We start from the raw sequence: 27991 nt of genomic DNA, 5'->3' as shown, positions 1-27991 counted from the left end.
TCCTCCTTGGAGTATCAGGAGATGGGCCAGCAAATAAAACAGGATATTTCTGGCTGTGAGCACCTTCAGAGCCCAGGAAATAGAGCTCAAGCTCTTCACTAACCCTGCCAAGTAAAGTCTTGGTGTCCAGGAGTATGAGGGACAAGGTAGGCAGCCATGACCCATGAGACTAACATGCACACAAGAAGGCTAAATCTACCCCAGTCCTTCCATATATTCTCACACCTCCACAGGAAATGGGGAGAGATCATTTAATCTTCTCTCCTAATTCTGCTATAGACATATGGGGGTTTGGGGTTGAGGAGCAGACTTGAGCATTCTCTGTGGAGAGTGGGGAGGGTGGTGGTTTAAATGGAAACAGCCTCAGTTGAGGGAGACAGGCCCTGCCAGGAGCCAAGGTAATGACCCCTGAATGTGGACTGAGCGCCCCACCATCTGCAACTACTTCTGTTAAGGCTGGGAAGCACAGGACAGGACTGGTAGTCTGAAGCCTGAGAAGCTTCTTTACTTTCTCTTTAAGGGTCTCAGGGGACAGGATGATCAGAAGGACCAGAGCCTTGCTAAGGTCTAGATCAGTATTCTGAAGTACAAAAAGCAGTGATGGCCTTCTTCCAAGTCATGGTGGAGATTCCTTGCTGAGGCCACTCACACCTCCTTCACTTCATCCTCCTGTTGCCATTTCCACCCTTCCTCTGGGTCCGCATCTCCAGCCCTGCTACCCACATTCTTCTCAAGACCCCTACAAGAGGCCTGCTTCAAGGTCAGAAGAGTTGATGCAGAGTCCACAAGAAATGCAAGAGTTGATGCAGAGCCCACAAGACACCAGAGTTTTCTCTCTCTCCCCATGCGCATGCACTGAGGAAAGGCCACGTGAAGACACAGCGAAAACGCAGCTGTCTGCAAGTTAGGAAGAGAGTTCTTACCAGAAAGTGACCATACTGTCACCCTGATCCAGCTACCAGCCTTCAGAACTGTGAGAAAATAAATTTCTGTTGTTTAAGCCACCATGGTATTTTGTGATGACAGCTCCACCATGGTATTTTGTGATGACAGCTTAATCAGATTAATAAAGTATTCCTATTACACTTGGGTAAATTAGTGATTTATCTGTTGTTTAGTATCTTTTAGCGTGTTGTCTAAATAGAATGTTCAATTCACTTCAGAATCTGTAGATTTACGTATGGAATGGGTCAAACGTTCTATTGTTCTTTCCCAGATATTGAGTAAAAGTTTTGCTATTTTGGGAAAGTTTCTATCATATTCTGTGATATGGAACAGATTACATGGTATTGAAAAAGGCTGCTTCTTGTGCAAGAAATTCACCAGTAAATAGTTGGGAATAGGGGAGAAAAATATAAGTATGATTATATCCTGGCTTTCCCCTTCTCTTTTAGTTTGTTGTTTTTCAAAATTGATATACACATGGATTTGCTTAAGTACTCAAAAATATAGAGAAAATAAAACCTGATAAATTAAACATAATGCCCATTTTATCATTTATTCATCAAACACTGATTGAATATTTGCTATGTGTAAGTGAATTTGCTAAGTGTTGGGGGTATAAGGATATATAATATATCACCAAAGACGAAGGTAGGAAATTGTAAGCCTCAAACTACTAATATTGGTTAAAGGGGATAGTGTAGGAAGAAGGTAAGAGGAAGTAGGGCAAACTGCTTTAATTGTTCACAAAAAATCCCAAGTGTGCCAGTTAATTACAGACACATACACACACATATTTGTATGAGTGTGTGTATATATAGAAAAAGAGGTACGTTAAAGGATTGTCACTATATTTGCTATTGCTGTCATTACAAACTACTACAAACTTAGTGTCTTAAAACAAAACCCATTTATTATCTCACAGTTTTCATGGTCAGAAGTCTGGGAACAGTATGGCTTAAATGGGTTCTCTGCTTAGGGTCTCAAAAGGCTGAGATCAAAGTGCAGGCAGGGCCACATTCCTTTCTGGAGGCTCTGGGGGAAGAATCTGCTTCTAAGCTCATTCAGATTTTTGGCAGAGTTTAATTTCTCGTGGTTGTAGGACTGAGGCTCCCATTTCTCACTAGCTGTCAGCCAGGGTCCTTCCTCCCAGGAACTTCAGACTGCCTGCATTCCTTCTCACATGACTCCATCCTCAAAGAAGCAACAGCTTATTGAGTCCTCGTGCCTCCGATTTTTCTGACTTCCTTTTCTGTTTCCACCATGTACTTTTAAGGGCTCATGTGATTACAGCAGGATCACCTTAAAAATCCAGGATAATCACTCTATCTTAAGGTCAACTGACCAGTAACTTTAATTACATCTGCAAAGTCCATTTTGTTATGTGATACAACATATGCATGGGAATGAATAACACTAAGGAGTGAAGATTATGGGGGCCAAGCTTGTGCCTCTCATAGTCAGCAAAATATTAATTGCTATCACTTCAAAGTAGAGAAATTTCAAAGTGGAGAAATACTTTGAAATGATCCTTACTTTTACTCACATGCATTCCTGAGTTGTTTGAATTTTTAAAATAATTCACATGTACTAATTATAATCAGGGGGAAAAAAGCTATTTATTCCATAGGGAAATAAAGTACACTAGGGTAAGAGGCCTGACTCTTCATTATGGATTATTGTTTGGTGGTGTGTGTGGGAATTCTACAGCTACCCAGTAGCCTTGCATCTAAAGGATGTTATTCCACTCTGTTACTCCCTAGCTTAAGATTATTCAATTGCTTCCCTCACTTTCACAGTCTGGGAAATGGCAAGATCCATTTTTGTGAATTAAAGCCTAGGTGGGTATCTGTATATCACTCCATCCCAGGTGCCCAAGATGGTGTACTGAGCCTTTGAAGCAGGTCACAGGGCTTGAATTTTCCAGGCCATTTCCAAGAGAAGATCATTTCAGCAGAGTCCTATGGAGATAAGCAGCCCCAGAAAAGCCCGTGTTTTCACCATCCTTTGGAAGAGAACAGGGGGACTAGTTCCCAAGTATCATGTGCCTGGTTAACAGGCCAATGTATTTCCTTCCCTGGCCACTCTCAGGCCCATGCAGAGGGAGAGGAGAGCAAACCCATATGTCTGCTGGTATTTTCAAGGTTAGAGGTTAGCATTTCCGGGAATCCAGTCTTCCAGGTCAAAATGATTTCCGTTTTCGCATAAGAGAGCATTATAAATGAGATCGTCAGGGAATGAAGCAAGTGCTGTATGTCCTTTTTGATAACTGGTGAGGTGACTGACTTGAATACTTTCTGTGGAGGAAGGGAAGTGTCGAATGTCCCACTACGAGCTTCGTGGGGTTACCCTCAAGTTACGAGCTCATCACTGTATGGGGATGAGCAGAGCTCTGAAATATAGCCAGGGCCATTCTTGGCCACAGCTGAGCACAGGCTGCACAGAAGACCTCTGTTCTGAGCAGGAAGGGTCTATTTGGGGCAGACTTTGCAGAGACACTATGAATTTTCCTAATATGGGAGGGGCCTACTACAGGTCTTCTTTTAGGTATAGGGTAGAATATAACTCCATGTAAGGAAAATGAAAAAAAATGTTGACATGTGGCTATATTTACACATCTAAATATCTAGCTCTGCAGGGAGTATAGGCTGGAGCGTTCATAGTTGTTACCTCCGGCAGTGGTGTTGGGGGTCAGGAGAATATGAGGGAGATCATCCTCATTTTACACTCATTTTTGCCATCTGAAATTTTTAACAGGTGCTTGTATTATGGAAGAGAGTGGCATTAATATCAAGGCCTAGCAGCTTGTCCCTTGGTTTTGTGAGACCTGTCCCTCTTCCCTGGTCTGTGGTCATGATCAGAGTCTTGGCAGTGTCTCCCAACCTTTGGCTGGACTCTCAGTGCCAGGCTCAGTAGCCTCTGCTGTTCGAAACATTGTTTGCTCCCTCAAATGGCAAGTTCTGCATGGAGCCCGTCACACCAACTAAGAACTTAGGGTAATTAGATGAGCTCTTTCATCCTACAGAAAGTGAAAAGCAATTCAGACTTACCATATGGGAAGGCAAGCAGCAAAATCACCAGTTGTACGTCATGCTTCAGGAAGATGTGATGAGCAGGGAAGTCTAGAGGGAATCCCTGGCAGCCACCAGTTGAGTTGCTTACTGTGCAGAAAAAAAGTAGTGAGTGGTCTATACCTTGCAATGATCTGCCTTGGCACACCCTTAGACTGCAGAAAGGACCTTGATCAAAAGTTGATATATTTCTGATGTGTGGCTCAGATCTCCTCATCATTCTTTCTCTAGTTTTTCTTTTTGCTGGGCCTCCTGGCCTTGTCTGAAATTTCCAGACTCAAAGTCATGTTTCAGCTTTGCTGAGCAGAATGGTAACAACAACAAAGCCCCAAACTGAAGAGATGATGTTGGAAATACTTCCATTGCATTTAATTGAGCTAAAGCCTACTGTTGTTTTTCAAATATCTAGTAGCCTATTATGGTTTGTAAAAGAAAATATACAAAAACACACTTATTATATGGATATGAGATTATTTTTATTGTGAGATATAATATTATATTATAGATATACACACGCATGTCTGTATATGTCAAGAAGTAGTCATTAGACCCTCCCAGATGTTTCCTGTGTTTCTTTCCCACTCACTAAGTCTTCATTTTTAAGGATAGCATTAAATATGTATCAGTAAATGGCAGTATACGATATAAAACATATGTGTGCACTCAAATAATAATTACAAAGCATACACTTGTGTAACTATGACCTAATTTAAAGATTACGTCATGTAATTTATAAACCCTTAGTGTGCCCCTTCTCAAATATATCCCCACTCCATCAAACCTAAAGGTACCCCTTTCCTGGCCTTTGTAAAAATCTTTACCTTGCATTTATTGATATTTGTACCATCTTCACATACACCCTTAAACACGATAGTTTTGTCTGTTCTTAAACCTTTTAATATGCAATCATACTCTATGTTTACTCCTTTTGACTTACTAATTTTGCTCACTCTAATAAAAGTTGTTTATCTTGATGCTAGTAGCTATAATTTCCTCATTTGTTATTGTTGCATAAATTCCATTCTATGAACATTCCAAAATATATGCACCAGTTCTAATAATGAGGAGTATTTGTGTTGTTTCCAGTTTGGGAGTATTACAAATAATGATGCTACAAATAGCATAAAATAACTTCACATTAAAAGAACTCTCAGAGATATTTGACACTTTAGTTCTCAGTATTTCTAATGTCTTAAATGACAGCTTTACTATTTAAAAAAATTCTTATACATGTATAACCAAAAGTAAGAGATTTTTAACTTTTGACAAAAATGTTTAATGTTCACAGAACAATCATAATTTTTCCTACTGATTATTACAATTGCTCTGCATAGCTTCAGCTTGAATGGTCTTCAACTACCACGCAAACAAAGACTGCCTGTGCTATTGAGTATCTTCCTACCTTTTTCTTCCTCTTTGGTATTCTTGACCTACTGCACTACTGCATAATATTTAAAATCACCTTGTCAAATGTCACATACAATGATTGTTGGGATTTTTGTTTGTGATTACATTGAATCTTTAAAATAATCCAGAGAGAACTGATATCTTTACGATATTGAGTTTCTCAGTCAGTGAACATAGTAAATTTCCCTATTTGTTGAACCATTATTATCCGTATTGCTTTCCTATGTATTAGTTTGCAGTTTAGTTTGCAGTAACAAAGTATCACAAACTGGGTTGTTTAAATAACAGGACTTGATTGTCTCATGATTCTGGAGGCTAGAAGTCCAAAATCAAGGTATCAGCAGGGTTGGTTCTTTCTGAGGGCTGTGAGGGCGAATCTGTCCCATGCCTCTCTCTTTTGCTCTTTTGCTTGTCTTCTCCTTGTGTGTCTTCACATGGTCTTTCTTCTATGTATGTTTCTTTTTCCAGATTTCCCCTTTTTATAAGGACACCACTCATACTGGATTAGGGTCCACCCTAATAACTTTATCCTAACTAATTATAACTGCAATGACCCTATTTTCAAATAAGTTCTCATTCTGAGGTACTGGGGGTTAAGGTTTCAACATATGAATTTAGGGCGGTGGTGAGGGGTACAATTCAACCTACAGCAGCATCTCTGAATAAAGTGTTATAATTTTTCCACATAGGTCTTTACTTTCTTAGATTTATTCTCTGGTATTTGTGTCAGTTATCAATTTATTGCCTCTCAGCTTGGAATGATACTTTAATATATGCTCTGTGATAAAAAATGTATTAATAATTCCATTAAGCATTTCTCCTTTTAAGTAAGCACAGTGTTAAGCTTTCCCAGTAGATGGCAATAGAGGGACATTGAAAGAGAGGCTTTCCTTCAAGTTCCAGCTGCGGCAGGGTGAGTCCACTGTGTAAGTGTGAGGTCAGCTAGTAGACTTCTGCCCCAGCCACAGGCCCAGAACTCAGGATCCCTCAATGACCTTGCAGCTTCTGTCTAGCAATAATCTGTCCACGGAACCTCTCAACACAGAAATGGGAACACCTAAGACTCTCTATGCCAGAATGCTTCTTTTTTTTATGTTTTTAAAAATTTTTATTTATTTATATTTTTAATCATGTAACATTTTTATTTATTTTTATTTATTTTAACTGGAGTATAATTGCTTTACAATGTTGTGTTAGTTTCTGCTGAACAATAAAGTGAATCAGCTATATGTATACATATATCTCCTCCCTCTTGGACCTCCCTCCCCCCACCATCCCACCCATCTAGGTCATCACAGAGCACCGAGCTGAGCTCCCTGTGCTGTACAGCAGGTTCCCACTAGCTTTCTTACCAGCATGTTTACTCAAAGGCTTCCCTCCTGTGCCTGTATCCCCGAAGGCCACTCACCCACACCAGTGCTCTGATTCTTCTGCAGGCCACAGCACAAGCCTGCCTGTGGCCTGAAGGGGTCCCATCCTCTCTATCCACCCACTGTACATCCAAGTGACCAGTTTACTGATCACCTTCTCCCTGCCTATGCTCCAGAGGGTTGTATTGCCTTCTACTTGTCCAGAGACTGTAGACCAGTAGCAGCCTGGCTAAACCAGCCAATTTCTCTGCTATATAGAGGATTGGACTCTTGGCCCTAGGGTATCATATAGAGTTTCTTAATATCTTATAGTTCTTTTTTCACAGCTAATAATAATTTGTATCAAATTTACCCTCTTTCTTCTGCTGTGTGATGTGTCTTTCCTGATTAGACCCATACTGACATAGTACTTCATATTTCTGATGAAATTGTTGTTCTTACATTTCAATTTTATTCATTCTCTATCTCTCATTTGCAGATGTATAGGGCTGCAAATTATATATATATATATATATATATATATATATATATATATATATATATATATATTCCAATATCCATAGTTTAGTCTATAGATTATTTTGAATTTTCTAGTTCATAATCACGTCACCTATGAGTAACGATAGATTTATCTCTCCATTTATAACCCTTATACTTTTTATTATTTTTGCCTTACTGAAAGAATTAAGATCTCCAGTAGCATTGTCAAGAGGAACTATTTCTCAATCTCAAAAGGAAAACTTTTAATATTTCACCATTTAGAAGGATGTTGTAGGGATTTTTAAGATAAACTTTATTGGGTTAACAAAGTTCCTTTCTATTCTTAAATATCTGAAAAAAATATTATGAATGAAGCTTGACTTTTGTCAGACATTTTTTTTACTGCATGTATATGATTTCCATGCTCTTTTCTGTTAATATGGTGGATTACAATAATTTATTTCCAACCTTGGTCTTGATGTATCACTTTGTTTATACTTGCTGAATTTATTTGCTAATATTTTCTTGATGATTTTTCAGCTATTTTCATGAATGTAATTCATCACTTACTCTCCTTTACTTATAATATGCCCATTGCCATATTTACTATGAAAATTATTCTTACCCCACGATATGAATTGGGGTAAGGATAATTCTTACATATGTTATAATTCTTACCTCTCCTATGTTCCTTGGAAGGCTTTGTAGAAGACTGGGATTATTTTCTCCTTTAATATTTGGTAGGCCTAGAATATTTTATTTTTGCTTGAATTATTTTGGAAAGATTTTTAAAAATACTTATTCATTTGTTTTAATGGCTATAGTCTATTCATGATTTCTGTATCTTCTTGAATCACGTTTGTTAAGTTACATTTTTCAAATTAAAAAAAAAATCTTTATTTATTTATTTATTTGGCTGTGCCAGGTCTTAGTTGTGGCACACGGGACCTTTGTTGCTGGTTCAGGATCTTTGTTGCAGCATGTGGGATCTTTAGTTGCAGCATGCGAACTCTTAGTTGCAGCATCTGGTATCTAGCTCCCTGACCAGGGATCGAACCCGGGCCCCCTGCACTGGGAGTGCGGAGTGTTAGCCACTGGACCACCAGGGAAGTCCCTCAAATATTTATTAATTGATTTAAATTTTCAAGTAGGTTGTCATAAAATTTTGCATATGTTCTCATTATTTTTAAGTTTTTATTTTGATATATCACATATATACAAAATGTGAAGGAAATATAGATATGCATATAAAAATGAACACCTATAGATTGCCACCAAGGTCAAGAAATAAAACATTGCCAACATTCTTGAAATCCCCATGTGCCTCTTCCTTGCTACGTGCATCACCTTAACTCCTTGAAGTATCCACTATTCTTTTTTTTTAAGAAGAAATTACTTCTTTTCTTTGCTTTGTAATTTTCCTACATATACATATCTCTGAAACAATATAGTTTCATTTTCCATGTTTCTTAGATTTATATAAAAGAAATCAGAATGTATGTGTAATTTGTGTTTGGCTCAACTTACCCAACATTATATTTGTGAAAAAAATTCATGTTATTGCTGCATAATGTTCCATTATATTAACATACCAAAATGTATTTGTGCAGCCCACTGTTAATGGACATTTGGGATTTTCCAGTTTTTAGCTATCATGAAAAATGCTGCTATTAATATTCACGTCTATGTATCCTTCTGCACAGATGCATACTTTTCTGTTAGGTACATACGTAGAAATGAAATTAGTGAGTCATAGGAGAGTGATAGTGAGTCATAACCTCAATTCTGCTAGAAAATGCCAAAATGTTTTTCAAAGTGGTTGTATCCTTTTACACTCCTGCCAGGAATATGTAAAAGTTCTTGGTTCTCCACATTGGTGACAACACTTAGTATTGTGAGATATTTTCATTTTGAGCAGATAGATGGTTTTCTCATTGTGGTTTAAATTTGCTTTTCCCTGTGGGGTCTGGATCAATAAGGAGGAGTAGGAAGATCCTGAGCTCACCTCCTCCCACAGGCATACCAATATTACAACTACTTACAGAGCAACAGTTTCTGAGAATGACCTGAAGACTAGCAGAAATGATTTTTCACAATTAAAAACACGAAGAAGGAACCACAACAAAATGGGTATGAGGGGTGCAGATGTGTTCTAGCCAGGAACCACACCCCAGTGCAGCAACCCACAAGGAGGAGGAAAATCACAACCATGGAAGTCCTCCCCAAGGAGCAAGGAATCTGATCCCCACATTTTGCTCCCAAGCCCAGGGGACCTGCACCAGGAAGACGAGCCCTCAAAACATCTGGCTTTGAAAACCAGCAGGACTTATGTTCAGGAGGGTCAGAGGTTATAGGAAACTAAGACTCTACTCTTAAACGGCATGCACAAAAACTCACTCACTCTGAGTCACAGTGCAGAGATAGCAGTTTGAAAGGTGCCAGGGTCAGACCTACTTGCTGATCTTGGAGAGCCTCTAAAAAGAGACGGGGCAGCTGGCACTCCCCTTGGGGACATAGATGCTGGCATCAGCCATTTTTGTGATCTCATTCTACTGTGCTGACACTGGTGCTGGTGGATCCCATTTTGGAATCCTCCTTCTAGCTTATTAGTCCTGGGGGCATGCCACGCCCACCAGCAAGTCTACAGCAGTTGTGTACCACTGGGCCACACAGTCAGCTGTCCCCGAAGGAGTTGCATGCTGCGGGGCCTCACAGCCTGCTGCACTGGGGGCCTGCCCCACCAAATAGTGCACCCATAGCAGTTGCACACCATTGGGTATCACAACCAGTTGCCCAGAGGCCTGCCTAGCCTGCCACCATGCCAGCAGTAGTAGCATGACACTGGCTGCACAGCCAGCCATGATGGGGGTCTGCCCTACACACCCATGTGCCTGGAGGAGTTGCATGCTGCCAAGACTCACAGCCAGCTGCAGTGGGGGCCTATCCTGCCCACCAGCAAGCTTGCAACTGTTGCATGCTGGTGGATCTAATGGACAGCTGTGCTGGGGGCCTGCCTTGTCTACCAGTGTGTGCATAGCAGTCAGCCTTGCCACAACAGAAAGGCACACACAACCCACATAGGGAATACTCTTGAAGTATTTGGCTCTGGTGGCCAGAGAGGACCATGCTGCTAGGCCCCATAGGACATCTCCTACAAAAGGTCACTTATCCAAGATCAGGAGGTGTAATGAAACTACCTAACAAAGAAATAAACACAGAGAACTAGGCAAAATGAGGAGATAGAGGAATATGTCCCAGATTAAAGAATAGGACAAAACCTCAGAAAAAGAACTAAATGAAATGGAGATAAGCAATGTACCCAATATACAGTTCTAGGGTATGATCATAAAGATGCTCACCAAACTTGGGAGAAGAATGGATGAGCACAGTGAGAACTTTAACAAAGAGGTAGAATATACAAAAAGAAACTAATCAGAGTTGAAGAATACAATACCTGAAATGAAAAATACACTATAGGGAATCAACAGTAGATTAGATGATATAGAGATCAGTGATCTGGAAGACAGAGTAGTGAAATTACCCAAGCTGAAAAGAAAAAAAAAAAGAATTAGGAAAAATGAAGATAGTTTGAGGGACTTTTGGGACAGCAACAAGCATACTAATATTTGCATTGCAGGCGTCCCAGAAGGAGAAGAGAGAGAAAAGGGGGCAGAAAACTTAGTTGAAGAATTAACAGCTGAAATTTTCCCTGATCTGGAGAAAGAAACAGACATCTAGGTCCAGGAAGCACAGAGAGTCCTAAACAAGATGAACCCAAAGAGGTTCATAACGTGACAAATTATAATTAAAATGTCAAGAAATTAAAGATGAAGAGAGACTCTTAAAAGCAGCAAGAGAAAAACAACTAGTTACATACAAGGGAACTCTGAGAAGACCATCAGCCAACTTTTCATTAGAAACTTTACAGGCCAGAAGGGCATGGCATGACTTATTCAAAGTGGTAAAAAGGAAAAATCCTACAACCAAGACTACTCTACTTGGCAAGGTTGTCATTCAGAATTGAAGGCAAGATAAAGAGTTTTACAGACAAACAAAAGCTAAAGGAGTTTATCAACACTAAACCTGTCTTACAAAAAATGTTAAAAGGACTTCTTTAAGAGGAAGAGAAAAGGCCATAACAAGAAATATGAAAATTATGAAAGGCAAAATCTCATTGGCAAAGGCAAATATACAATAAAGATAGTAGATCAACCACTTATAAAGTTAGTAGGAAGGTTAAAAGACAAAAGTAGTAAAATCATCTGTATCTACAATAAGCAGTTAAGGGATAAAAAATTGTAAAATATGACATCAAAAACATAAAACATGGGGAGATTAAAAATGTAAGAGTTTTAGAATGCATTGGACTTAAGAGATCATCAACTTAAAATGCTCAGTTATATACACAGGTTGTTACATATGAGCCTCATGTTAATCACAAACCAAAAATCTATAATAGAACCACAAAAATAAAGAAAAAGAAATGCAAACATAACACTAAAAATAGTCATCAAATTACAAGGAAGGAGAGCAAGAGAAGAGGAAAGAAACAGAGAAGAACTGCAAAAACAACCAGAAAATAATTAACAAAATGGCAATAAGTACATACTTAGCAATAATTTTTAAAAGTAAATGGATTAAATGCTCCAATCAAAATACATAAGGTGGCTGAGGGATTAAAAAAAATAAGACCCATTTATATGCTGCTTACAAGAGACTCACCTCAGATCTAAAGACACACACACAGACTGAAAATGAAGAGATGGAAAAAGATATTCCATGCAAGTGGAAACAAAAAGGAAGATTTTGTCTGATATTTTGTCTGATATAGCAATACCTAGACAAAATAGATTTTTTAAAAGGCTATAAGAAGATAGTAAGAAGAACATTACATAATGATAAAGGGATCAATCCAACAAGAGGATATAACATTTGTAAATATCTATGCTCCCAACATAGGGACACCTAAATACATAGAGCAAATATTAACAGACATAAAGGAAGAAATAGACAGTAACACAATAATAGTAGGAGACTTTAACACCCTGCTTGCATCAATGGTTAGATCATCCAGACAGAAAATCAATGTGGAAACATTGGTTTTAAACTATACTTTAGACCAGATGCACTTAATAGATACATACAGAACATTCCATCTGAAAGCAGCAGGATACACATTCTTTTCAAGTGCACATGAAACAATCTCCAAGATACATCACATGCTAGGCCACAAAAAAGTCTCAGTAACTTTAAAAAGATTGAAATTGTATCAAGTATCTTTTCCGACCACAATGGTATGCAACTAGAAATCAATTACAAGAGGAAAACTGGAAAACACACAAACACGTGGACGCTAAACAACATGGTACTAAACAAACAACCAATTGATCAATAAAGAAATAAAAAAGGAAATAAAAAAATACTTTGAGACAAATGAATGGAAACAAAATGTAACAAAATCTACAGGACACTGCAAAAGCAGTTCTAAGAGGGAAATTTATGGTGATACGGACTTATCTCAAGAAACAAGAAAAACCTCAAATAAACAATCTAACATTACACACAAAAGAACTAGAAAAAGAAGAAAAAACAAAGCCCAACGTGAGTAGAAGGAAGGACATAATAAAGATCAGAGTGAAAATAAATGAAACAGAGACTTAAAAAAAAACAATAAAAAAGGTCAGTGAAACTAAGAGTTGGTTCTCTGAAAAGATAAACATAATTGATAGCCCTTTAGCCAGACTCATCAAGAAAAAAAGAGGGCCCAAATAACTAAAATTGGAAAAGAAAAAGAAGTTACAACCAACACAACAGAAATACAAAGGATCATAAAAGATTACTATGAACAATTATATGCCAACAAATTGGACAACCTAGAAGAAGTGTATAATTTCGTAGAAAATGTACAAACTTATAAGACTGAATCAGGAAGAAACAGAAAATCTGAACAGACTGATCACTAGTAGTGGAATTGAATCAGTAATAATAATAATAATAATAAACTCCCAACAAAAGTACAGGAACAGATGGCTTCACAGGTGAATTCTACAAAACATTTAAAGAAGAGTTAATACCTATCCTCCTGAAGCTATTCCAAAATATTGGAGAGGAAAGATCACTCCCTAATTTGTTTATGAGGCCAACATTACCCTGATACCAAAACCAGAAAAAAACACTACCAAAAAAGGAATTTACAGGCCAATATCCCTGATGAACATAGATGCAAATCTTCAACAAAATACTAGCAAACCAAATACAAAATAAATTAGAAGGATCACACACCACGATCAAGTAGGATTTATCCTAGGGATGCAAGGGTGGTTCAATCAATGTGATCACCAAATCAATCAACATGATATACCACGTTAACAAGACAAAAGATAAAAATCTCATTATCATCTCAATAGGTACAGAAAAAGCATTGGAAAAATCCAACATCCGTTTTTGATAAAAACTCTCAACAAAGTGGATATAGAGGGAACATACCTCAACATAATAAAGGCCGTATATGATAAACCCACACATAACATCAAATTCAATGGAGAAACGCTGAAAGCTTTACTTCTAAGATCAGCAGTAAGACAAGGATGCCCACTTTCTCCATTTTTAACCAACATAGTATTGGAAGCCCTAGCCACAACAATAAAAAAATATGAAGAAATATAAGGAATCCAAATTGGAAAGGAAAAATTAAAACTGTCACTATTTGCAGATGACATGGTACTATATACAGAAAACCATGAAGACTCCACCAAAAAAACTATTAGAACTAATGATTGAATTCAGTAAAGTTGCAGGATACAAAATTAATATACAGAAATCTATTGCATTTTGATGCACTAACAATGAACTGTGACAAAGAGAAATGAAGAAAACAATCCCATTTACAATTGCAACAAAAAGAATAAAATACCTAAGAACAAATTTAACCAAGGAGGTGAAAGTTCAGTACTCTGGAAATTCTAAGACATTGAGGAATGAAACTGAAGATAACAAAAATAAATGGAAATATATAACGTGTTCATGGATTGGAAGAATCAATATTGTTAAAATATCCATACTAACTAAAACAATCTACAGATCCCATGCAATCCCTATCAAAATACCAGTGGTGTTTTTCACAGAACTAGAACAAATAATCTTAAAATTCTTATGGAACCACAAAGACCCCCAATAGCCAAAGCAAACTTGAGAAAGAAGAACAAAGTTGGAGGTATCATGCTCCCTGATTTCAAACTATACTGCAAAGCTATAGTAATCAAAACAGTATGGTACTGGCACAAAAACAAACATATAGATCAGTGGAACAGAATACACAGCCCAGAAATAAACCCACACTTATATGATTAATTAATCTATGACAAAGGAGGAAAGAATACACAGTGGGTAAAAACAGTCTCTTCAATAAATGATGTTGGGAAAACTGGACACCTACAAGCAAAATAATGAAAATGGACCACTTTCTTACACGATATAAACTCAAAATGGATTAAAGACTTAAATGTAGAGGAGGAGCTTCAAGATGGTGGAAGAGTAAGACACAGAGATCACCTTCCTCCCCACAAATACATCAGAAATACATCTACATGTGGAACAACTCCTACAGAACACCTACTGAACGCTGGCAGAAGACCTCAGACCTCCCAAAAGGCAAGAAACTCCCCACGTACCTGGGTAGGGCAAAAGAAAAAAGAAACAACAGAGACAAAAGAATAGGGATGGGACGTGCACCAGTGGGAGGGAGCTGTGAAGGAGGAAAGGTTTCCACACACTAGGAAGCCCCTTCGCGGGCGGAGACTGCAGGTGGCAGAAGGGGGAATCTTCAGAGCCACGGAGGAGAGCGCAGCAACAGGGGTGCAGAGGGCAAAGCAGAGAGATTCCCGCACAGAGGATCGCTGCCGACCAGCACTCACCAGCCCGAGAGGCTTTTCTGCTCACCCGCCGGAGCGGGCGGGGGCTGGGAGCTGAGGCTCGGGCTTCGGTTGGATCGCAGGGAGAGGACTGGGTTAGGCTGCGTGAACACAGCCTGAAGGGGGCCAGTGCGCCACAGCTAGCCGGGAGGAAGACCGGGAAAATGTCTGGAGCTGCCGAAGAGACAAGAGACATTTTCTTGCCTCTTTGTTTCCTGGTGTGCGAGGAGAGGGGATTCAGAGCGCCAATTAAAGGAGCTCCAGAGACGAGTGCGAGCCGCGGCTATCAGCGCGGATCCCAGAGACGGACATGAGACGCTAAGGCTGCTGCTGCCGCCACCAAGAAGCCTGTGTGCAAGCACAGGTCACTATCCACACCTCCCCTCCCAGAAGCCTGTGCAGCTTGCCACTACCAGGGTCCCGTGATCCAGGGACAACTTCCCTGGGAGAATGCACGGAGCGCCTCAGGCTGGTGAAACATCACACTGGCCTCTGCTGCTGCAGGCTCGCCCCACATCCGTACCACTCCCTCCCCTGGCCTGAGTGAGTCAGAGATCCAGAATCAGCTGCTCCTTTAACCCAGTCCTGTCTGAGGGAAGAACAGACGCCCTCAGGCGACCTACACACAGAGGCGGGTCCAAATCCAAAGCTGAACCCCAGGAGCTGTGCAAACAAAGAAGAGAAAGGGAAATTTCTCCCAGCAGCCTCAGGAGCAGCGGATTAAATCTCCACAATCAACTTGATGTACCCTGCATCTGTGGAATACCTGAATAGAAAACGAATCATCCCAAATTGAGGAAGTGGACTTTGGGAGCAATGATATATATATTTTTTTCTCCTTTTCTCTTTTTGTGAGTGTGTATGTGTATGTTTCTGTGTGTGATTTTGTCTGTATAGTTTTGTTTTTACCATTTGTCCTAGGGTTCTGTCTATCCGTTTTTTTTTGTTGTTGTTCTTATTTTTTATTATTTAAAAATTTTTTTTCTTAATAATTATTTTTTTATTTTTTATTTTAATAACTTTATTTTATTTTATTTTACTTTATTTTATCTTATCTTCCTCTTTCTTTCTTTCTTTATTTTCTCCCTTTTATTCTGAGCCATGTGGAGGACAGGCTCTTGGTGCTCCAGCCAGGTGTCAGGGCTGTGCCACTGAGGTGGGAGAGCCAAGTTCAGGACACTGGTCCACAAGAGACCTCCCAGCCCCACATAATATCAAACAGCGAAAATCTCCCAGAGATCCCCATCTCAACACCAAGACCCAGCTCAACTCAACGACCAGCAAGTTACAGTGCAGGACACCCTATGCCAAATCACTAGCAAGACAGGAACACAACCCCATCCCTTAGCACACAGGCTGCCTAAAATCATAATAAGGCCATAGACACCCCAAAACACACCACCAGCCGTGGACCTGCCCACCAGAAAGACAAGGTCCAGCCTCATCCACTAGAACACAGGCACCAGTCCCCTCCACCAGGAAGCCAACACAACCCACTGAACCAACCTTAACCACTGGGGACAGACACCAAAAACAATGGCAACTATGAACTTGAAGTCTGCAAAAAGGAGGCCCCAAACACAGTAAGTTAAGCAAAATGAGAAGACAGAGAAACACACAGCAGATGAAGGAGCAAGGCAAAAACCCACCAAACCTAACAAATGAAGAGGAAATAAGCAGTCTACCTGAAAAAGAATTCAGAATAATGATAGTAAAGATGATCCAAAATCTTGGAAATAGAATGGAGAAAATACAAGAGACGTTTAACAAGGACCTAGAAGAACTAAAGAGCAGAAAAACAGTGATGAACAACACAATAAATGAAATTAAAAATTCTCTAGAATGGATCAATAGCAGAATAACTGAGGCAGAAGAATGGGTAAGTGACCTGGAAGATAAAATAGTGGAAATAACTACTGCAGAGCAGAATAAAGAAAAAAGAATTAAAAGAAATGAGGACACTCTCAGAGACCTCTGGGACAACATTAAATGCACCAACATTCGAATTATAGGGGTCCCAGAAGAAGACGAGAAAACGAAAGGGACTGAGAAAATATTTGAAGAGATTATAGTTCAAAACTTCCCTAATATGGGAAAAGAAATAGTTCATCAAGTCCAGGAAGCACAGAGAGTCCCATACAGGAAAAATCCAAGGAGAAACACGCCAAGACACATATTAATCAAACTATCAAAAATTAAATACAAAGAACAAATATTAAAAACAGGAAGGGAAAAACAACAAATAACACATAAGGGAATCCCCATAAGGTTAACAGCTGATCTTTCAGCAGAAACTCTGCAAGCCAGAAGGGAGTGGGAGGACATATTTAAAGCAATGAAGGAGAAAAACCTACAACCAAGATTACTCTACCCAGCAAGGATCTCATTCAGATTTGACGGAGAAATTAAAAGCTTTACAGACAAGCAAAAGCTAAGAGAATTCAGCACCACCAAACCAGCTTTACAACAAATGCTAAAGGAGTTCCTCTAGGCAGGAAACACAAGAGAAGGAACAGACCTACAATAACAAACCGAAAACAATTAAGAAAATGGTGATAGGAGCATACATATTGATAACTACCTTAAATGTAAATGGATTAAATGCTCCCACCAAAAGACATAGACTGGCTGACTGGATACAAAGACAAGACCCGTATATATGCTGTCTACAAGAGACCCACTTCAGACCTAGGGACACATACAGACTGAAAGTGAGGGGATGGACAAAGATATTCCATGCAAATGGAAATCAAAAGAAAGCTGGACTAGCAATTCTCATATCAGACAAAATAGACTTTAAAACAAAGACTATTACAAGAGACAAAGAAGGACACTACATAATGATCAAGGGATCAATCCAAGAAGAAGATAGAACAATTGTAAATATTTATGTACCCAACATAGGAGCACCTCAATACAGAGAAGAAGAGCAAAACTTTCAACAAAATTCAACACCCATTTATGATAAAAACCCGCCAGAAAGTAGGCATAGAGGGAACTTTCCTCAACATAATAAAGGCCATATATGACAAACCCACAGCCAACATCATCCTCAATGGTGAAAACCTGAAATCATTACCACTAAGATCAGAAACAAGACAAGGTTGCCCACTCTCACCACTATTATTCAACATAGTTTTGGAAGTTTTAGCCACAGCAATCAGAGAAGAAAGAGAAATAAAAGGAATCTAAATTGGGAAAGAAGAAGTAAAGCTGTCACTGTTTGCAGATGATATGATACTATACATAGAGAATCCTAAAGATGCTACCAGAAAACTAGCTAATCAATGAATTTGGTAAAGTAGCAGGATACAAAATTAATGCACAGAAATCTCTTGCACTCCTATACACTAATGATGAAATATCTGAAAGTGAAATTAAGAAAACACTCCCATTTACCACTGCAACAAAAAAGCATAAAATATCTAGGAATAAACATACCTAAGGAGACAAAAGACCTGTATGCAGAAAATTATAAGACACTGATGAAAGAAATTAAAGATGATACAAATAGATGGAGAGATATACCATGTTCTTGGATTGGAAGAATCAACATTGTGAAAATGACTCTATTACCCAAAGCAATCTACAGATTCAATTCAATCCCTATAAAACTACCACTGACATTTTTCACAGAACTAGAACAAAAAATTTCACAATTTGTATGGAAACACAAAAGACCCTGAATAGCCAAAGCAATCTTGAGAACGAAAAACGGAGCTGGAGGAATCAGGCTCCCTGACTTCAGACTATCCTACAAACCTACAGTAATCAAGACAGTATGGTACTGGCACTAAAACAGAAATATAGATCAATGGAACAGGACAGAAATCCCAGAGATAAACCCATGCACATATGGTCACCTTATCTTTGATAAAGGAGGCAAGCATATACAGTGGAGAAAAGACAGCCTCTGCAATAAGTGGTGCTGGGAAAACTGGACAGCTACATGTAAAAGAATGAAATTAGAACACTCCCTAACACCATACACAAAAATAAACTCAAAATGGATTAAAGACCTAAATGTAAGGCCAGACACCATCAAACTCTTAGAGGAAAACATAGGCAGAACAGTCTATGACATAAATCACAGCAAGATCCTTTTTGACCCACCTCCTAGAGAAATGGAAATAAAAACAAAAATAAACAAATGGGACCTAATGAAACTTAAAAGCTTTTGCACAGCAAAGGAATCCATAAGACGAAAAGACAGCCCTCAGAATGGGAGAAAATATTGCAAATGAAGCAACTGACAAAGGATTTATCTCCAAAACATACAAGCAACTCATGCACCTCAATATCAAAAAAACAAACATCCCAATCCAAAAATGAGCAGAAGACCTAAATAGACATTTCTTCAAAGAAGATATAGAGATTGCCAGCAAACACATGAAAGAATACTCAACATCATTAATCATTAGAGAAATGCAAATCAAAACTACAATGAGATATCATCTCACACTGGTCAGAATGCCCATCATCAAAAATTCTAGAAACAATAAATGCTGGAGAGGGTGTGGAGAAAAGGGAACCCTCTTGCACTGTTGGTGGGAATGTAAATTGATACAGCCACTATGGAGAACAGTATGGAGGTTCCTTAAAAAACTAACAATAGAACTACCATACGACCCAGCAATCCCACTACTGGGCATATACCCTGAGAAAACCATAATTCAAAAAGAGTCATGTACCAAAATGTTCATTGCAGCTCTATTTACAATAGCCAGGACATGGAAGCAACCTAAGTGTCCTCTGACATGTGAATGGATAAAGAAGATGTGGCACATATATAGAATGAAATATTACTCAGCCATAAAAAGGAACGAAACTGAGTTATTTGTAGTGAGGTGGATGGGCCTAGAGACTGTCATACTGAGTGAAGTAAGTCAGAAAGAGAAAAACAAATACCGTATGCTAACACATATATATGGAATCTAAAAAGAAAAAAGAAAAAAAATTGGTCAGAAGAACCTAGGGGCAAGACGGGGATAAAGATGCAGACCTACTAGAGAACGGACTTGAGGATACAGGGAGGGGGAAGGGTCAGCTGGGACAAAGTGAGAGAGTGGCATGGACATATATACACTACCAAACGTAAAATAGATAGCTAGTGGGAAGCAGCCTCATAGCACAGGGAGATCAGCTCAGTGCTTTGTGACCACCTAGAGGGGTGGGATAGGGATGGTGGGAGGGAGGGAGATGCAGGAGGGAAGAGACATGGGGACATATATATATGTATATCTGATTCACTTTGTTATAAAGCAGAAACTAACACACCATTGTAAAGCAGTTATACTCCAATAAAGATGTTAAAAAAATAAGAGTTAAATGTAACCATAAAATTCCTAGAAGAAAACCATAAAATTCTTAAGCAGTAAATCTTTGACATTGATTTCTTAGCAACATCTTTTTAGATCTGTCTCCTCAGGTAAGGGCAATAAAAGCAAAAATAAACCCATGGGACTACATCAAACTAAAGTTTTTTTGCACAGCAAAGGAAACCATGAACAAAATGAAAAGGCAACCTACTGAGTGGGAAAAGATATTTGCAAATGATATATCCCATAAGGGGTTAATATCCAAAATATACAAAGAACTCATACAACTGAGTATAAAAAAATCCCTCAAAACAAAAAAACTGTCTGATTAAATAATGGGCATAGGACCTGAATAGACATTTTTCCAAGGAAGACATACAGATGGCCAACAGACACATGAAAATATGCTCAATATCACTAATTATCAGGGATATGAAAATCAAAACCAAAGTGAGATATCACCTCACACCTTTCAAAATGGCTATTATCAAAAAAACAACAAATAACTATTGTTTTAGACGTCATGGAGAAAAGGAAACCCTTGTACATGTTTGTGGGCATGCATATTGGTGCAGCCACTATGGAAAACAGTATGGAGGTTCCTCAAAAAACTGAAAATAGAACTACCATACAATCCAGCATTTCCACTTCTGTGTATTTACATGAAGACAATGAAAACACTAAATCAAAAAGATATATGTACACTTGGGTTCATTGCAGCACTATTTACAAAAGCCAAGATATAGAAGCCACCTGTGTCCATCAATGAATGTATAAAGAAGATGTTTTATAAATATTGAAAACCAAGCAGGACCCTATGGGGCCTTCCTAGGACAGACCTCCTAGGCCTTCCCTGAATTCCAAAGAATAAATTTTGTCAGAGAAGTGGGAAAATGCAGAAACAAAGAAAAACAGTCAAGCAAGACAAAATAATATCAGTTTAGCCATTAAACAAATTCAAGGACATTTAGTTCCTTTTCAAGGGCTATAGATAATATTCTGAGCCAAATTCTTTGATCCTTTTTGCAGATATTGAAACCACCACCAGGTGGAAGAAGTTAACTGTATGCTGCTCACAAGCACATTAGACCCAAGACTGGTTGGAACCAGAAGGTTGATGATGTTGACTCCCCATTATCTCACCACCAACCAATCAGCAGACCTTCCATGAGCTGATCACACACCCCGCAACCCTCTTCCTCACCCTATCTTTAAAAAGCCTTTCCCTGAAAGCCACTTGGGAGTGCTAGCTGCCTGGGCTCCTTGCTTGGTACCCTGCAATAAATGCTGCACTTTCCTTCACCACAACCTGATGTCAGTAGATTGGCTTTACTGTGCTTGGGTGAGCTGACCCAACTTTGGTTCAGTAACATTTTATATATATATATATATATATATATATATATATATATATATATATATATATATATATATATATATATATACACACACACACACACATAGACACACATATATATAGTTATATGTATATAATATATATATACATATATATTTCACACACACACACAGAATATTATTCAGCCATAAAAAAGAATGAAATCTTGCCACTTGTGGCAAAATCGATGGATCTGCTATTTTGCTAAGTGAAAGAAGTCAGAGGAAAACAAATACCATACGATTTCTCTAATATGTGGAATCTAAAAAACAAAACAAATGAACAAACAAAACAAAACAGAAACAGACTCATAGATACAGAGACCAAATTGGTGTTTGCAAGGGGGAGGGAAGAACAGACAATAGTTGAAGGGGATTAAGAGGTGCAAACTTCCAGGTATAAGTCACAGGGCTATAATGTACACGTAGGGAATATTGTCAGTAATATTGTAACAAATTTTGTATGGTGACCAATGGTAATTGGATTTATTATGGTGATCATTTCGTAATGTATAAAAATATTGAATCAGTATGTTGTACACCTGAAACTAATATAACATTGTGTGTTAATTATAACTCATTTTTTAAAAAGAGTTAAAAAAAACTCCTCTCCTCTTTCTTGATAAGTTTGTTCACCAGGAGGTTGAGTTTGGTGTAGATGTGAACCTCATAATCTGACTCCCTCAGATAGATCTGTCATTTACTGTCTGGGCTTGCCATATGAGGACTGTAATTACCTTACCTGGCACTCCCTCCACCCACCAGGAGGTGACGTGGACCAGAAACTTGGGGTGGGGTAGGGAGGATAGATCAAATGTGTAAGGGGGGGGCAACAATATCCTAAATAAGGGAGCTGTGAGAGAATATCCCTCCTCTCACATCTTTCTGGAAAGTTACATGACTCAAGGACATGGGAAGATAATTTCTTTCAGGAGGTTTACTGGTTATCCAAATTTTTAATAGGGGTGTGATCATCACCAGAAAGTATTATTTGCCTTTTGCTCCCCAGGAATGACCAAAGAGCAAAACCCAAATTAAACAAAACAAGACATTGTTATCTGAAGTCAACAGCAATCTCCCCGAGTCCTCCTAGCCTAACCTATGGAGTAAAGCTTTACTTGGAACAGTCTGTATTCTTGAAAAAAATTATATAAATTACACCTGTTCCTTTGGTTATGCATTCATTCAACACTGTTCAAGGCAATATATACATGTAGCAAATCATCGTATTGTACATGTTAAACTTACACAATGTTATATGTCAATTATATCTCAATAAAGCTGGAATAAAAAGTGCATTAACATTGGCTTTTGAGCAAGAAATTATAGCAGAATTTTCTTCCAACTCTGTACCAGCCAAATGGACCTTCAGCTAGAGTTAGGAACATATGATTCTGGAGGTAGTACTTAGGTCTTTAACTATGGCACTGTGGCCCACAATTAGCACCCTAGTTTTGTGCAAAATGTTCATATCTTGAAAAGATAAAATTAGAGGAGGGAACAACCATTTCTCTATTTAACATGAGAGTTTGAACTTAAGGCCAGGCTGAGAGCAGATCTAAAATGTGTGTTTTGAAAGCCATCTTTGGAAAATAGACCCTCTTTTTCATGAGAATGGACCCAGTGCAAATGACAAGAACCATAAATACTGTTGTTCCAAATTTTTTGTATTGACAACTTCTCTAGACTCCAGGAGACTTTTTATGGAGAAGAGGACCTTAGAGCATACTTGGAAACCTGAGCTCAGGTCCAGTCTGTAGGAAAACAGTGATTAATCTATAGAAAAATGGTACTGTCCCACCCCTATGCTACCATCTCACTCTAACACTCGCCATGTTGTCTGTCACAAGCAAACACAGGGACTCCATGAGATCTGGAAACTGTGTCATGATGTAATAGTAAGATTAGAGAAAGAGCACTGGATGAACAAAGAAAAAGCACTGACATTACTGAGCCATTACTGTCTGCCACACCCTTCACATCCATTTACTATTCACCACAATCCTATGAGATGGGTACTATTTTTCCACACAAGAAGTTGAGGCATGTAGATGTGAAGTAATTTGTCTAAGGTCAAAGGGTAAGTGCAAGAACAGGGACTCAAACCCAGGTTTGACTGACTTCAAAGTCATACATTTTCTGTGGTAGCATTAGGACATCATAATTCCACTCATAGGAGTGGCATCCTAATACCAGCTGAGTGGCTTAGAGTATGAGAAATATCCTTCTCTTGGGGCCTCAGGTTCTTCATCTATACAGTGAAGAAGTAGATATAGAGTTGGATTTCTAAGTGCTCTTTTTTTTCTGATCCCATTTGATTATCACATCATCCTATGAAAGAAATTGGGCAAATATTGTCTCCATTTGATAAATGAAAAATGGAAGTTCAGAGAGGTTTTGGGTCTTGCACACAGTCACATAACTAGTTTCTGGGAATCAGACTGAACCTATGTTTCTGAACTTCGAGAATGAAGCATCACAGGCCACTGGTCAAGATCATGTGATCCTCTGTTTCTTCTCACCATGGGAAAATTCCCCATTCCCATAGACCAGGGCTCCCATGAATAAAATGTTTGCACATTATAGTATGATCTGAAATCCTCACATATTTTCTCTGAATCTGAATAAGTCATCAGTTAGAGGTTTGTTCTTGCTGTTCCAGAGATAGAATAACCCATGACTGACACCTTTTTCCAAAGGGTTTTGATAGGAAGAAGTGATGTTTAAAATGCAAGAGCCTATTGTATATACTAGATCCTGGACATTATTTCTGCAGTTTCTAAGCTTGTTTGATAATCATAATACCTAGAGAACTTGTTAAAAACACAGATTCCTACAATCCACTGAGAGCTGCTGATTTGGAATAAGAATATGAATTTTTAATAAGTCCCCACACACAGTGGATCTTCGCCATGAGCTAGGGCTGTTTTTTAATCAGTATGGCTGACTAGTTGGTTTTTGGGCAGTGTACATTCTGATTGGTCAGAGCACATGCCATACCAGTTGTTAAATATTCTGAACACAATCAGCAAGGTAGAGGTCAATATGTTCATCTGAGGAACTAACGTCCCAGGAAGCTCAATAGCTTGCAGAGATATTAAGCAGGTAGGGTGGGGAGGTGAAAGTATAGCATGCTCATTTTTTTCAACTGCAATAAGTGGTCACTGTCAATGATAGCAGACCACAGAGTGTGTATCAGTCAGGGTTCTCCAGAGAAACAGGACCAATAGGAAATATATAAATAAAGAGATTTATTTTAAGGAATTGGCTCATGTGATTATGGGGGCTGGCAAGTTCAAAATCTATAGGCCAACAGGATAGAAACTCAGGCAGGATTTCTATGTTACAGTCTTGAGGCAGAATTCCTCCTTTCCCAGGAAACCTCAGCTTTTGCTTTCAAGGCTTGGATCAGGTCCAAGCACATTATCAAGGGTAATTTCCTTTTTTTTTAAGGGTAATTTCTTTTACTTAAAGTCAACTGATTTTACTTGAGAAAGAAGAAAAAAGCTTTAGGCAACTTGCTCCCTGATTTCAAACTGTATTACAAAGCTACAGTAATCAAAACAGTATGGTATTGGCATAAAAACAAACACACAGATCAATAGAACAGAATAGAGGACCCAGAAATAAACCATGTATACATGGTCAATTAATTTATGACAAAGGATCCAAGAATATAGAGTGGGGACAGGACAGTCTTTTCAATAAATGGTGTTGGGAAAACTGGACAGCCACATGCAAAAGAATGAAACTATACCCCTACTTTACACTGTACCCAAAAATTAACTCAAAAAAGTCTTTAGATTTGAATGAAGGGGTGAAACCATAAAACTCCTAGAAGAAAACATAGGTGGTAAGCTCCTTGACATTGGTCTTGGTGGTGACTTTTTTTTTCTTTTTTTTGAGATGACTCTAAAAGAAAAGGCAACAAAAGCAAAAATAAACAAGCGGGACTGCATCAAAAAGAAAATCTTCTCCACAGCAAAGGAAATCATCAACAAAATAAAAAAAAACAACTAAATGGGAGAAAATATCTGCAAATCATATATCTGATAAGGTGTTAAGATCCAAAATATATAAAGAACTCATACAGCTTGATAGCAAAATACAAAAAAAAACACCAATCCAATTAAAAAATGAGCACAGGACCTGAATAAACATTTTTTCAAAGAAGACATACAGATGGCCAACAGGCATATAAAAAGATGCTCAACATCACTAACCATCAGGGAAATGCAAATCAAAACCACAATGAGATACCACCTCACACCTGTCAGAATGGCTGTTATCAAAAAGAAAAGAAATAACAGGTGTTGGCAAGGATTTGCACTGTTAGTGGGAAGATTAAAAAGGGGGAGCGAGTTCTGTACACCCTCCGAGCATTAGGAATTACCTTTCCTGATCCTCAAGACAGTAATAGAGGACTTCTGGAGCTCTTTGTCTGTGCCATTGTGCCCACTTCTGTGTTTCAGGCTGTGTTAAGACTATGGGATACTAAAGGGGGAAAAAAAGGTTAAAAATGGTAAACTTACTGCTAAGAGGGTGATTCTAATTCTGGTATGCATTCTTAAAAAACTAAAAATAGAAGTACCGTATGACCCAGCAATCCCACTCTTGGGCATATACCTGGAGAAAACCATAATTCAAAAAGATACATACACCCCAATGTTCATTGCGGCACTATTTACAATAGCCAAGACATGGAAACAACCTAAATGTCCATCAGCAGAGGAATGGATAAAGAAGATGTGGTACATATATACAATGGAATATTACTCAGCCATAAAAAGGAACAAAATAGTGCTATTTGCAGAGACTGTCATACAGACTGCAATGTTTATATGAGTATGTGGAACCTATAATTTTGATATAAAGGAAAAATCATTATTTTTTTGCTCCTTTCTTCTGCCATTACTTTTTCCCCTTCACCTGCCAAAGCTATTGTTATTCCCTAATTTAAAGAAAAAGTACAAAATGTGTGCACCTTATTGTACATAAATTTTATCTCAAAAGAAACAAGGAACTGCAAAATATTGATCTCTAGTTAATTATATGCATCCAATAAAATATTCAGATGTAAAAAGAAGAATCTAATTCATGTATTTGTAGACTTGTTTATTCTCCTTTTTCCATGGAAATTTCAGTTCTCAGAGGGCAGAAATTCTCTTAGTCTTTCTTGTTCACTGCTGTATCCTCAGTATATAGCATAGCACTTTACACATAGTAGATTCTAGATGTGGCACATATATACAATGGAGTATTACTCAGCCATAAAAAGAAATGAAATTGAGTTATTTGTAGTGAGGTGGATGGACCTAGAGTCTGTCACAAAGAGTGAAGTAAGTCAGAAAGAGAAAAACAAATACTGTATGCTAACACATATATATGGAATCTAAAAAAAAAAAAAAAGGTTCTGAAGAACCTAGGGGCAGGACAGGAATAAAGACGCAGATGTAGAGAATGGACTTGAGGACACGGGGAGGGGGAAGGGTAAGCTGGGATGAAGTGATAGAGTGGCATGGACTTATATATACTAACAAATGTAAAATAGCTAGTGGGAAGTAGCCACATAGCACAGGGAGATCAGCTCGGTGCTTTGTGACCACCTAGAGGGGTGAGATAGGGAGGGTGGGAGGGAGACGCAAGAGGGAGGAGATATGGGGATATATGTATATGTATAGCTGATTCACTTTGTTATAAAGCAGAAACTAACACACCATTGTAAAGCAATTATACTCCAATAAAGATGTTAAAAAATAAATAAGTAAAAAAAATAAAAATAAAAATAATTTGTTCAGTGAATGAACATCTTTTGTATCTTACTTTTATGCATACATTTTAAAATTGTAAAACATTTTTGGTAAAGGCTATGTTTAGTAGGGCTTAATATTCTGTTTCATTAAATGTATTTCAACAACATCACCTCAAGAGCTGCTTCATTGCATTGGGTGCTTTTGCATGAAGTGGCATAAGAATCTGCATTCAGCCATTCCTCCAGTATCTAATTTGCTTTGCGCTGGAATTATAATCTTGTCTTCAGTCATCTTGTCATTTTCTCATCCTTTTAAGATTTTAGATGTCTTTTCATAAAGCATTTC

General features: G+C 38.3%; 1 protein-coding gene across 1 annotated transcript in view; it reads right to left on the bottom strand.

Annotated features, from left to right (window-relative positions):
• Window positions 1-1054: 1054 nt before the first annotated feature.
• Window positions 1055-27991, bottom strand: part of BMP15 (bone morphogenetic protein 15) — a 60021-nt gene continuing 33084 nt past the window's right edge. The window contains exon 3 of the mRNA XM_082376038.1: window positions 1055-19337. The gene's annotated coding sequence lies outside the window, so the exon portion shown is untranslated. The remainder of the gene's footprint in view (window positions 19338-27991) is intronic.

Source organism: Balaenoptera borealis, assembly GCF_965194805.1.
Source record: "Balaenoptera borealis genome assembly, chromosome: X".
NCBI classification, from domain to species: Eukaryota; Metazoa; Chordata; class Mammalia; order Artiodactyla; family Balaenopteridae; genus Balaenoptera; species Balaenoptera borealis.
This window is presented reverse-complemented; position numbering and strand designations above follow the sequence as displayed.